Source organism: Elephas maximus, chromosome 14, assembly GCF_024166365.1.
Source record: "Elephas maximus indicus isolate mEleMax1 chromosome 14, mEleMax1 primary haplotype, whole genome shotgun sequence".
In the NCBI taxonomy this organism is placed as follows: Eukaryota; Metazoa; Chordata; class Mammalia; order Proboscidea; family Elephantidae; genus Elephas; species Elephas maximus.
In genome coordinates, this window is record NC_064832.1 from 79,720,893 (window position 1) to 79,735,444 (window position 14,552).

The 14,552-nt window shown below is 36.9% G+C and overlaps 1 pseudogene; it reads left to right on the plus strand.

Annotated features, from left to right (window-relative positions):
* Positions 1 to 2,721: 2,721 nt before the first annotated feature.
* LOC126058209 (MOB kinase activator 1A-like) lies at positions 2,722 to 3,343 on the plus strand (annotated as a pseudogene).
* Positions 3,344 to 14,552: the final 11,209 nt, after the last annotated feature.

A 14,552-nucleotide genomic window follows, 5' to 3' on the forward strand; every position in this document is an offset into this window, starting at 1 on the left:
AGATGAAGTCTCACCATTCTCACTTCCAAGGAGCATTCTGGCTGTATTTCTTCTAAGACAGACTTGTTCTTTCTTCTGGCAGTTCATGGTATATTCAATATTCTTTGAAAACACCATAATTCAAAGGTATCAATTCTTCTTTGGTATTTTTTATTCTTGTGCAGCTTTTCCAAGCATATTAAAAAAAAAAAAAAGCATATAAGGAGTCTGAAAATATTATGGTTTCGGTCAGGTGCACCTTTGTCCTCAAAGTGACGTCTTTGCTTTTGAACATTTTAAAGAGGTCCTTTGCAGTAGATTTGTCAACACAATAAGACCTTTGATTTCCTGACTGCTGCTTCCATGGGTGTTGATTGTGGATTCAAGGAAAACGAAATCCTTGACAACTTCAATCTTTTCACCATTTATCATGCTGTTGCTTATTAGTCCAGCTGTGAGGATTTTTGTTTTCTTTACGTTAAAGTGTAATTCACACTGAAAGCTGTGGCCTTTGATATTTATCAGTAAGTGATTCAAGTCCTCTTCACTTTCGGCAAGCAAGGTTGTGTCATCTGCATAACTCAGGTTATTAATGAGTCTTCCTCCAGTCCTGATGCTCCATTCTTCTTCATATAGTCTAGCTTCTCGTATTAGTTGCTCACCATACAGATTGAATCAGAATGGTGAGGGGATACAACCTTGACAAACACCTTTCCTGACTTTAAACCATGCAGTATCCCCTTGTTCCGCTCAAACAACTGCTTCTTGATCTATGTACAAGTTCCTCATGAGCACAATTAAGTGTTCTAGAATTTCCATCATTTGCAACATTATCCATAATTTGTTATAATCCACAAAGTCGAATGCTTTGGCATAGTCAATAAAACACAGATAAACATCTTTCTGGTATTCTCTGCTTTCAGCCAGGGTCCTTCTGACATCAGCTATGATATCCCTGGTTCCATGTCCTTTTCTGAATCTGGCTTGAATTTCTGGCAGTTCTCTGTTGGTAAATATACTGCTGCAGCAACTTTTGAATGATCTTCAGCCAAATTTTACTTGCGTGTGATATTGTTCAATAATTTCTGCATTTGGTTGGATCACCTTTATTTGGAATAGGCATAAATATGAATCTCTCCCAGTCAGTTGGCCAGGTAGCTGTCCTCAAAATTTCTAGGCATAAACAAGTGAGCCCTTCCAGCATTGCATCTGTTTGTTGAAACATCTCAAATGGTATTCCATAAATTCCTGGAGACTTATTATTTTCTAATGCCTTCTGTACAGCTTGGACTCTTTCCCTTAGTGCCATGGATTCCTGATCATATTTATACACTACCTCCTGAAACTGTTGAACATCATACAATTCTTTTTGGTTTAGTGATTCTTTGTATTCTTTCCATCTTCTTTGACTGCTTCCTTCATTGTTTAATATTTTTGCGTAGAAATTTTTTTTTAGTAATACATTTAAAAGTATATTAAAAGAGAACTAGTAAAATATGGGGTAGATCAAGAAAAAATTACCCCAAATGAAATTCAGAGTATAAATATTAAAACATTTGATAATTTAAAGGTCAGGACAGATATCCAACCACCAAACATCATATGCATTATTTGTTGGGATATGTTTTAGTCATCTAGTGCTGCTATAACAGAAATACCACAAGTGGATAGCTTTAATGAAAACTTTATTTTCTCTCACAGTAAAAAAGTACTTCGAAAGTCCAAATTCAGTTTGTCAACTCTAGGGGAAGGCTGTTCCTCTCTGTCGGCCTTCTCATCAATCTTTCCCTGGACTAAGAGCTTCTCTACGAAGGACCCTGGATCCAAAGGACACGCTCTGCTCCTGGCACTGCTTTCTTGGTGACATGAGGTCTCCCCGTCCCTCTGCTGGCTTCTATCTTTTATATCTCAAGAGATTGCCTCAAGACACAATCTAATCCTGTAGGTTGAGTCCTGCCTCACTAACAACTGCAGCGCATTCTCCATCATTAACATTATAAACGCAGGATTTCCAACATATAGGAAAATGACACAATACTGGTAATCCTGCCCTAGTCAAATTGATACACACATTTTTGGGGGGGCATAATTCAATCCATGACAGGATAGAAATTGGCACATTTTCTTAAGAAAAAAAAGTCGTCTTTGACTTAATCTTGCACATATATCATGACATAACTTCAAGAATTTGTAAGGCAGCATTGTTTTTAATACAAAGTATTGTATATATTATTCAGCATGTATGTATATATTGATAAAATGAAAAACTATATACAAATGACAACAAATAAACTCCAGCATCACATATTTATAAGGGTAAGTTTCAAAAGATAATGTTATGAAGTAAGTAGCCCCTTTCACATTTTTGTGTATACTTAAGGGTAAAACTGTAAAACCAAATTTAAAGTAAAGAAAATGATGATGGAAAATAATATAGTATATATCCTCTTCTGGGACAGTAAGGACTAAATAGAGTTGGTAATGTTTTATTTCTTAACTTGGGATATGGTCTATTATTCTCTATCCATGACATATGATATATAATTTTTGTATGAACTATTTCATATTAAAACTAGAGGTAAGCTCATGAGATATAGTTGGTTCCACATTTGGAGTCAGGTGGGGAGGCAGGAGCAGTGACTGCTCCAGTTTAACTCCTGCTCAGAGAAGAGACCAACAGGGCTTCAAGTGAGTGCTGAAGGCTCTTTGCCCCTCCCCTCTCTTCTCTTCTATGGAGAGAAGATGATCTTTCTCTTCAGCAGGTGCACTTCCAAAACATTCAAGCAAGGAAGTATATCCTGAAGGGTCTCATCAATATGAACTATTAATACATGTAAAGGCAACTAGGAAGTGGGAATCTGACACAGACTGTTATGTTGCCAGAGATAGAAGACCTCAGTGAATGGATCACAGTTAATACTCTGAATTTCTTCAACCAGAATATTATAGAATTCTGCACCGAAGCAAGCTGTCAGCCAGCTGCACGTCCAAAACATGAATACTATTGGGTACTAATACTAAAAACCCAATCAAACATTCTGCTCCAAAATGCATGAACAATTCTTTAGCTTTGGATCAGTTTGATTTTGGAACTCTTTTTTCTTCTAAGGTTGGTGCTCTGTTTCCCAAAAACGTTATGTCAGTGGCAGAGAATATTCTAAAGTGTCTGTTCAGAGTTTATACCCAGGTATATTGCCAGCACATTGAGTCTGTGATGTAACAGCAAGAAAAGGCCCACCTCCACCTTGCCTATAAACAACTTATTTTCTTTGTTGTTCTTGTTCAGGAATAAAACTTGATTAAGAGGTGCCAGTTGGCACCTTTTCAGGAATTAATTAATAACCTTGGATCAAAACACAAATAAATGTTTCCTCTAGAACACAGTTACCCCCTTGCTTGATCTTGGGCTACAGCTACCTCATTACTATATTTTATAGACTAGTGACACAAACTTTGAAAAAATAGGATAAAAAGAAACTCATTGTCCATGTTTACTGGTAAAATTATTCCAAAGATAGGACGGGGTAATAGCATCAAATTGAGAAATTTAAGAGCACAGCCAATTATGAGGTACCATGTGTGACCACTATTATTTTTATCATGGAATCACACTTAGTTGTACTATTTGATGACTAATCTATAGCTTATTGGTTTACTTACTTTTCTTTTGCAGAAGGAAATAATTCTCTCTTCCAAATGACAGCAAAATGGATATGAAGAATCACCACAGGATGAGCCCAAGAAGGCAGCTTAGTCAGACATACTGTAACGTCCTCCTGTGAGAAAAATTAGAGAAATCAGGTGAAAAGAGCACAGATGACAACCGTGGAACCCTGAGCATCAAACGGAAGGCTGAAGAATTAGACAGAGCGCGAAGTGAAAAGAGAAACTGAAAGAAAACCATGGATGTTAGTAGGCACCTTGCCAGCTAGCCAGGCACTGCGTGGCCATCTTGAGACAAAGCAAGCAGCATTACCCAGTGAGAAGCACAGGAAGGCAACTCCAAGGAATTCACAATAGGAGACAGAGATACTGTGTAAACAAACCCAGAATGAGACAAAGTGAGCAGGATATGAACTAGATTTGAAAAGAGAAAGTACAGGAAGGCAGATCGAGTGTTTCAGTGATCCTGGCAACCACAGAGCAGTAAGGGAGCCAGGAACTAGAGATCAGACTACTCACCAGCAGTGGTACCCGCCCATTTAGATAGGAAAAAAGATAGGAAACACCTCCAAAAACCAAACCGACTGCCGTGGAGGGGATTTCGACTCATAGTGACCCTATAGGACAGAGTAGAACTGCCCGATAGAGTTTCCAATGAACGCCTGGCGGATTCGAACTGCTGACCTCTTGGTTAGCAGCCGTAACACTTAACCACTACTCCACCAGGGTTTCCAGGAAACACCTACTCCATAGTAAATCCATTAATTAACAACTAGAGGTTCCCCCATTCAGCCAGACTCCAGTCAGCCCCTACCGCATCACAGTTAATCAGACCAAGCCTCAATCTAGTAGTGCTCCAACAATCATACACAAAGACGGCCATTGCACTCTCACACCTGCCGCAGCAGCGCAAACTCCTATGCCCTCCCACATCCAGTGACTTAAAGCACACGCTCCCCTCCCCAGTGCAGACAATTTCACTGGGAAATTCTACCAAACGTTCAGAAGAGTTAACACCAACTATACTCAAATTACTCCAAAACATAGAAAAGAAATAATCCCTAATTCATTCTATGAAGCCAGCATAACCTTGATACCAAAGTCATGCAAAGACATCACAAACACACACAGAAAGAAAATTACAGATATCTCTCATGAATATAGGTGCAGAAATTCTCAATAAAATTCCAGCAAACAGAATTCAATAGCATGTCAACAAATAATAGATCATGATCAGGTGGGATTCATACTAGGGATGCCAGTGTGGTTCAACATTAGAAAATCAATCAGTGTAATTCACCACATAAATAAAACAAAGGAAAAGAATCACATGATCTTCTCAACTGATGCAGAGATAGCATTTGATAAAACCCAACGCTCTTTCCTGACAAAAACTCGCAGCATGATAGGAATAGAAGGGAAATTCCTCAACATAATTAAGGATATGTATGCAAAGCCAGCAGCAAACATTATTCTCAATGGAGAAAGATTGAGAGCCTTCTTTTTGAGAATTGGAATAAGACAAGTATGCTCGTTTATCACCACTCAATATTGTACTGGAAGTCCTAACCAGAGCAATAAGGCAAGAAACAGAAATAAAGCATTTCTAAATTGGAAAGGAAGAAGTAAAATGATCCCTATTAGCAGATGGCATGAGTCATTACATAGGAAATCCAGAGATTCCACAAGAAAGCTACTGGATCTAATAGAAGGAGTCAGCAAAGTGGAAGGGCAGGGTACAAGGTCAACACACAGATATCAGTTGGATTCTTTTACACTAATAAGGATAACTTCAAAAAGGAAATCAAGAAAACAAATACCATTTACAATAGCCCCCAAAGATAAAATACCTAGGAATAAACCTAATCAGGGATGTTAAAAAATAAAACTATAGAAGACTACAGTAAAAAACTAAAGGACACCTATATAAATAGAAAAGAAAAAAAAATTCATGCTCATGGATTGGAAGACATAGCATTGTGAAAACATCAGTACTGTCCAAAGCGATCTATAGATGTAATACAATCCCAATCCAAATTCCAACTACATTGTCTAATGGAATGGAAGGACTAATCACCAATTTTATATGGAAAGTAAAGAGACCCCGGATAGCCAAAGCATTATTGAAGAAGAACAAAGTAAGAGGGCCCAAAATTCCCAATCTCAGGGCTTACCATATAGCCACAGTAATCGAAACAGCCTGTTACTGATTCAGTAACAGACACGTAGACCAATGGAATAGAATAGACAACCCTAAAGTAAACCCATCCACCTATGAACAGCTGCTCTTTGACAAAAGGTCAAAATCCCTTCAATGGGGAAAAAACCGTCTCTTAAACAAATGGTGCAGACAAAATTGGGTATCCATTTGCAGAAAAATAAAACAGAATCCTCACAACATACACAAAAAGTAACTCTAAATGGATCAAAGACCTAAATGTTAAAGCTAAAAATATGAAGTTACTGGAAGAGAACATAGGGATGAAACTGGCGAACCTAATTTTTTACTTAAAATTCTGTGAAACACAACTACAAATGCACAAAAAAAAAAAAAAAGAAGAAGAAGACAGATAACGGACCTCCTAAAATTTAAATACTTATGCTCATCAAAAGACTTTACCAAAAGAGTAAAAAAAGCACCTACACTCTGGGAAAAAATCTTGGGCAACGACATATCTGATGAGGGTCTAATGTCTAAAATATAAGGAAAACTTTAACAACTTAACAGCAAAAAGACAAAAAATCCAATTAAAAAAAATGGGCAAAGGATATGAACAGGCACATCACCAAAGAGGACATTCAGGTGGCTAACAAACCCATCCAAAAACTAAAAACCAAACCCATTGCCGTGGAGTTGATTCCGATTCATTAGCCATCGAGAGATGCAAATCGAAACTACAGTGAGATACTATTTCACCTCTGCAAAAGTGGCACTAATTGAAAAAATAGAAAACAAAAATGCTGACGAGGTTGTAGGAAGATTAGAACTCTTACGCACTGCTGGTGGGATTGTAAAATGACAATTACTATGGAAAGTGGTATGGTGCTGTAATGGATTGAATTGTGTCCTCCAGAAATATGTGTCAACTTGGTTAGGCCCTGTGAGGTTGTCCTCCATTTTGTGATTTTTCTCTGTGTTATAAATCATAATTTCTGTCTGTGTGGTTAAAGAAGATTGGGGTGGGATCTAACACTCTTGCTCAGGCTGCATCCTTGATCCAATGTAAAGGGAGTTTCCCTGGAGTGTGGTCTGCTCCACCTTTTATCTCTTAAAAGATAAAAAGGAAAGGGAAGCAAGCAGAGCGTTGGGGACCTTGTACCACCAAGAAAGAAGCACTGGGAACAGAGTGCATCCTTTGGACTTGGGATTCCTGCACAGAGAAGCTCCTAGTCCAGGGGAAAATTGATGACAAGGACCTTCCTCCAGAGCCGACAGAGAGAAAAAGCCTTCACCTAGAGCTGAAGCCCTGAATTTGGACTTCTAGTCTACTAGACTGTGAGAAAATTAATCTCTCTTTGTTAAAGCCATCTACTTGTGGTATTTCTGTTATAGCAGCATTGGAAACCAAGACAAGTGCTTCCTCAAAAAGCTAGGAATAGAAAAATCTTATGATTCGGCAATCCCACTCTTAGGTATATATCCTCAGATATAAGAGCAGTGACACGAATAGGTACATGCACACCTATGTTCACTACAGCATTATTCACAATAGCAAAAAGATAGAAACAACCTAAGTGTACATTAACAGACAAATCAATAAAAAAATTGTGGTGTGTACATACAATGTAATAGTATGCATCTAATAATAATGAGTCCATGAAAAATCTTATTACATGGATGAATCTGGAGGACATTATGCTAAGTGAAATAAGTCAATCACAAAAGGACAAATAGTATATGGTCTCACTTTTATAAAAAGTCAAGAATAGATACACACACAGAAAACATTCTTTGATGGTTACCAGGAAAGGGAGGAGGAGGGAGAAGGAATCACTTTCTAGATAGTTGATACTTGTTATTTTTGGCGATGGGAAAGGCAATACCCAATATGGGTGAAGTCTGCACAACTTGACCAAGGTAAATGAAGACACTAAGAAGCATGCTAGAATGAGGGGAAATTTTGGTAAATGCTATAACATAAACAATTTTGCAACAACATTAATAACAAACAAAGAATATATGTGTGGTTACATAGGCAGATATGTATGCATACATTGTATAGGAAGACATATGTGAGTACATGCTCATGAATGTATAGGTGTATCTGTAGGTGTATGTATATATATGCTTGTGTGTGCACTTACATAAAGCACATAGGGGCTACAGTTACAGAAATTTCCTAGGCATATCCAAACACTTCTAAGGATTAGTCTTCTGGGTTAAAAGGCTAGGGCCATAGTCTCATAGGACAACTTGGTCAATTGGCATAACATAGTTCATAAAAATAATGTTCTACAACCTAGTTTGGTGAGTAGAGTCTTGGGTCTTAAAAGTTAGCGAGTGGTCATCTAGGATACAACGTTGGCCTTTACTCATCTGGGGCAAAAGAAAATGAAAGAAATCAAAGACTCAAAAAAGGAACTAGTCCACAAGACTAATAGCTCACACGAAACATGTCCTCATCTAACTGAGACCAGAGGAAAAAGATGGTGCCAGGCTACTACTGCTACTGACAGTTCTGACCAGGGAGACAATAGAAGGTCTCAGACAGATGGAAGAAAAATGTAGAACCAAACTCAAATTCCTAAAAACGGCCAGAATTAATGGACCAATAAATACTAGAGGAACCCCTGAGACTATTGCCCTAAGATATCTTTGAACTTGAAATGGAAGCCACTCCTGGAGATCCCTTTTCAGCCAAACAATAGATTGGATTATAAAATAAATAATATCACCCATGAGTAATGTGCTTCATTAAATAATCAACTATATGAGACCAAATGATCAACATTTACTGTAAAGCAAAGATGAGAAGGTAAGGAGAGGCAAGGAAACTAAATTAATGGAAATAGAACAAAAGGAATGGGAATGATGAGAATGCTGACATATTGGGAAAACTGTAACAATGTCACAGAACAATTTGTATAAAAATTGTAAAGTGGGAAACTAATTTGCTGTGTAAACTTTCACCTAAAACACACAAAACATATGATTTTAAAATATCACCACAAATAATTCAGTAACAAGTTTCCCCCCAAATTTCCTAACAACACAAATAATGCCTATCTTATTTCATTTATCCTTTACAGAGAAAACATATATTATGAAGCTTCCTTAACAAGTAGAACATCTGTATCACTTTGTATAATCTTATATTTTCAAGATGGTATGCCAGTTCTTATATAGATACAAATATATGTGTGTATTTTTACAAAAACTTTGCTATTTAAATTGTTGAACAGAAAATAAAATCTGGGAGCAACCAAAGTTGTTTTTCAGATGACTGTATTTTTAATCTTTATTAGGAATTTTGTTAACAGATAAACTTATATAAAGTATTAGGAAGGTATATGTGTGTGCATGACAAAATTAATTTTAAGACTTCAAAGGGTGATCATATACATTTTACTTTCAAATGCTTCCTTCAAATTACTTTTCTTTTTTAACACATCAGCTTTTAGTTAAGGGAAAAAAATACCTCTGAATATTATAAAATACTTAAATCTCAAAGCGACTATTTTTTTTTTTTTTGCTTTTTTTCAGAGACCTTGAAATTCTGAAAGAGGAAAGGAAGAAAGTACTCAATGTACTTGCATTATTTTGTTTTGAGTTTGCTTAAAAAAAATATTTCCATATTTGTTTTGTTGTGGCTGAGGAGTTAAGCATATTGTGGGAATGCATGAACCTTAGGAGATAAAGATAAACAATACCACAATATCAACCATAAAGAAGTATACAATTTTAAACACACACGTAACTAGATTACTCATCAATATATACTTCTAATTACTAGTAAATTTTGTTTTAATTGTCCACTTTAAATATTCTAAAATATTAAAACAATGAGTAAAACTGTGAATGGTGAGCATGTATTAGTTCAATGAATAAAATCTACATTGCATAGAATTTCAAAAGCTGTGATGAGCTGTATTTAAAACAGATTAAATTTTCATATATATCTACATGTGAATAGAAACAGTTCAATTTTTTGAATGAAATGTCTAAGATTCCTGAATTTAATAAAAAATCCAGAAGAGGGAGATGTTTACTCTCAAATGAAAAGCATTTTTTGCTCAAAGTGAATGAAGTGGATTTTATAAAACAAAGGAAGGACAAAAATTTTATATTTCATCTTTAATATATGGGAATTATAGATGCTAAGTCACTGTTGCAGTTAAACTTCTAACTCTTAAATTATAGGTATTTTTCATATTTGCAGGTAATTTTTTTTTTACCAAGTAATTTACCTTAACTAAATAAATTCCCTAAAGCTTTTATAATTATTCTAAAATACAAATTGTTTAGCTCCTCAGTCATTTTAAATAGAAGTTGGTATTCAATATTGGAAGAAACTATTTACCAGGTTGTATTTTCTTAACAATCGTGAATTACAAACACATATTTTTTTAAAAATCATTTAAGAATAAGATGAAGGCAATTATATTACTACTCGGATATACTTTGAAATGAACTGTACGGTATTTACAGATATGTGTCTATATGTAGATATACAGACATGTAGATTGCCATTCTGCTCCTTTATTTTCTAAAGAAATAATAATTATTTCTTATACATAAATGCAGTGAATACTTTCTTCATTGTCTGAGGGTAGTATGATAGTTGCAATAATATGTAACAATATGAGCCTTTTTTTTTTTTTTTTTTTCAAAAAAAGAAAAAAAAATCTCCCACCTGACTAGTCCCTGAGACTCAATATTGGCAGCATGGATCTTACGGAGAGCACACACATACACAAAGATTTCTGTTTTGTTTTTTCTTCTGCAGCTATCTTTATATGAAATCTCTACTTCTGCCTCACTCAATTCAATGTCTTGTCTCTACTATTAGGTAGAATATATGTGAAAAGCCAGTGCTAAGCTCTGTATCATTTGCCATAGTATAGTATTTTGCTGGAGTCTTGGTGTCACAGTAGTTAAGAGCTTGGCTGCTAACCAAAAAGTCAGCAGTTCGAATTCACCAACTACTCTTTGGAAACACTATGGGGCAGTTCTAGTCTATCCTATGGTTTACTGTGCGCTGGAAAGGGCACAATGGGTTTGGTTTGTTTTTTGGGGTATTCTTATGGCAAATCTTTTTCTTTCCCTGCAGCAATATGGATTGTGCCCTATATTTCTTTACCAGTTCTCTTTGAGTTTCTAGAAATAAGGAGTCAGTGGCACCTAGTTAGCAGTGATTTTCATATCATTTGCATCAACTCTTTCCTTGGCTACTTATCTATATAACTTTAGAACTGCAGGGAAATCATAGACTGAAATATCAATATCAGAAACGTACAAAAAGAGATTTTTCTTTTTCCTGAGGAAAACTACAACTATACTGATAATAAACCTGATCTTTTTCTCTCTATCTCAAAAAAAAGTACTTTAAGTACTGTGTATTATTTTCAACATCAGGAAACTCTGACACCTGCACCAAATTAAGTACTAATTGTTCTCTAGAAAAATTTGTTGTTAGAGGAAATATAGTGCTGATTTAGATATGCTCCCAAATGGGCCTTCTTTGCAGAAAGTTTATACACAGGCTGAAGACAAATCATATAAATAAAGTTGCTGATAGATTTATTATAATAGGGCACTTCTAAACTGGACTGCCTTTGGGAAAACTAGTGTGTCTCTATCTTCTTTGTACGTTATTCTTTACACATTTATTTCCCCCTCTACCAGAAAATGTTCCATTTTTTTCAACCTTCATCTTAAACCAACTTCCATGCTCCCTTTCTGTCATTGACTTCATCTAGTTGGTCTTTCCCTCACGTGCCTGTGGGGGCTAGCGTGTTGTTGTGATGCTGGAAGCTATGCCACCGGTATTCAGATACCAGCAGGGCCACCCATGGAGGACAAGTTTCAGCTGACCTTCCTGACTAAGACAGACTAGGAAGAAGGACCAGGCAGTCTACTTCTGAAAAGCATTAGCCAGTGAAAACCTTATGAATAGCAGTGGGACACTGTCTGATATAGTGCTGGAAGATGAGCCCCCCAGGTTGGAAGGCACTCAAAAGATGAAGGGGGAAGAGCTGCCTCCTCAAAGTAGAGTCGACCTTAATGACGTGAATGGAGTAAAGCTTTTGGGACCTTCATTTCCTGATGTGGAACGACTCAAAATGAAAGAAAACAATTGCAAACATCCGTTAATAACTGGAACCTAGAATGTACGAAGTATGAACCTGGAAAAATTAGAAATCATCAAAAATGAAATGGAATGCATAAACATCGATATCCTAGGCATTAGTGAGCTGAAATGGACTGGTACTGGTCATTTTGAATCAGACAATCATATAGTCTGCTATGCTGGGAATGACAATTTGAAGAGGAATTGTGTTGCATTCATCATCAAAAAGAACCTTTAAAGATGTAGCCTGAAGTACAATGCTGTCAGTGATAGCATAATATCCATACGCCTACAAGGAAGACCAGTTAATATGACTATTATTCAAATTTACGCACCAACCACTGGGGCCAAAGATGAAGAAATACGAGATTTTTATCAGCTGCTGCAGTCTGAAATTGATCAAACATGCAACCAAGATGCATTGATAGTTACTGGTGATTGGAATGCAAAAGGTGGAAACAAAAAGGATGGATCAGTAGTTAGAAAATATGGCCTTGGTGATAGAAACAATGCTGGAGATCACATGATAGAATTTTGCAAGACCAACGGCTTCTTCATTGCAAATACCTTCTTTCACCAACATAAACAGCGACTATACACATGGACCTCACCAGGCGGAACACACAGAAATCAAATTGACTACATCTGTGGAAAGAGACAATGGAAAAGCTCAGTATCATACATCAGAACAAGGCCAGGGGCTGACTGTGGAACAGACCATCAATTGCTCATATGCAAGTTCAAGCTGAAACTGAAGAAAATCAGAGCAAGTCCACTAGAGCCAAAAGATGACCGTGAGTATATCCCACCTGAATTTAGAGACCATCTGAAGAATAGATTTGACGCACTGCACACTAGTAACCGAAGATCAGACGAGCTGTGAAACAACATCAAGGACATCATCCATGAAGAAAGCAAGAGGTCAGTGAAAAGACAGGAAAGAAAGGAAAGACCAAAACGGACGACAGAGGAGACTCTGAAACTTGCTCTCCAACGTTGAGCAGCTAAAGCAAAAGGAAGAATTGATGAAGTAAAAGAACTGAACAGAAGATTTCAAAGGGCATCTGGAGAAGACAAAGCAAAATAATATAATAACATGCAAAAAGCTAGAGATGGAAAACTAAATGGGAAGAATATGCTCAGCGTTTCTCAAGCTGAAAGAACTGAAGAAAAAATTCAAGCCTCGAGTTGCATAGTGAAGGATTCTATGGGGAAAATACTAAATGATGCAGGCAGCATCAAAAGAAGATGGAAGGAATACACAGAGTCATTATACCAAAAAGAAATAGTCAATTTTCAACCTTTTCAAGAGGTGGCATATGATCAGAAACCAATGGTACTGAAGGAAGAAGTCCAAGCTGCTCTGAAGGCATTGGCAAAAAACAAGGCTCCAGGAATTGAAGGAATATCAATTAAGAAGTTTCAACAAACAGATGCAGCGCTGGAGATGCTCACTCGTCTATGCCAAGAAATATGGAAGACAGCTTCCTGTCCAACTGACTGGAAGAGATCCATATTTAGGCCTATTCCCAAGAAAGGCGATCCAACCGAATGTGGAAATTATAGAACAATATCGTTAATATCACACACAAGCAAAATTCTGCTGAAGATCATTCAAAAATGGCTGCAGCAGTATATTGACAGGGAACTTCCAGAAATTCAGGCTCGTTTCAGAAGAGGATGTGGAACCAGGGATATCATTGCTGATGTCAGATGGTTCCTGGCTGAAAGCAGAGAATACCAGAAGGATGTTTACCTGTGTTTTATTGACTATGCTTTCGACTTTGTGGATCGTAACAAATTATGGATAACCTTGCAAAAATGGGAATTCCAGAACACTTAATTGTGCTCATGAGGAACCTTTACATATATCAACAGGCAGTTGTTCAGCCAGAAGAAGGGGATACTGATTGGTTTAAAGTCAGGAAAGGTGTGTGTCAGGGTTGTATTCTTTCACCATACCTATTCAATCTGTATGTTGAGCAAATAATCCGAGAAGCTGGACTATATGAAGAAAAACGGCATCAGGATTGGAGGAAGACTCGTTAACAACCTGTGTTATGCAGATGACACAACCTTGCTTGCTGAAAGTGAAGAGGACTTGAAGTACTTACTAATGAGGATCGAAGACCATAGCCTTCAGTATGGATTGCACCCCAACATAAAGAAAACAAAAATCCTCACAACTGGACCAATGAGTAACATCATGATAAACGGAGGAAAGATTGAAGTTGTCAAGGATTTCATTTTACTTGGATCCACAATCAATAGCCATGGAAGCAGCAGTCAAGAAATCAAAAGACGCATTTGCATTGGGTAGATCTGCTGCAAAGGATCTCTTTAAAATGTTGAAGAGCAAAGATGTCACCTTGAAGACTAAGGTGCACCTGACCCAAGCCATGGTATTTTCAATTTTATCATATGCATGTGAAAGCAGGACAATGAATAAGGAAGACCGAAGAAGAATTGACGCCTTTGAATTGTGGTGTTGGCAAAGAATATTGAATGTACCATGGACTGCCAAAAGAACAATCTGTCTTGGAAGAAGTACAACCCAACCAGAATGCTCCTTAGAAGCAAGGATGGTGAGACTATGCCTTACATACTTTGGACATGTGA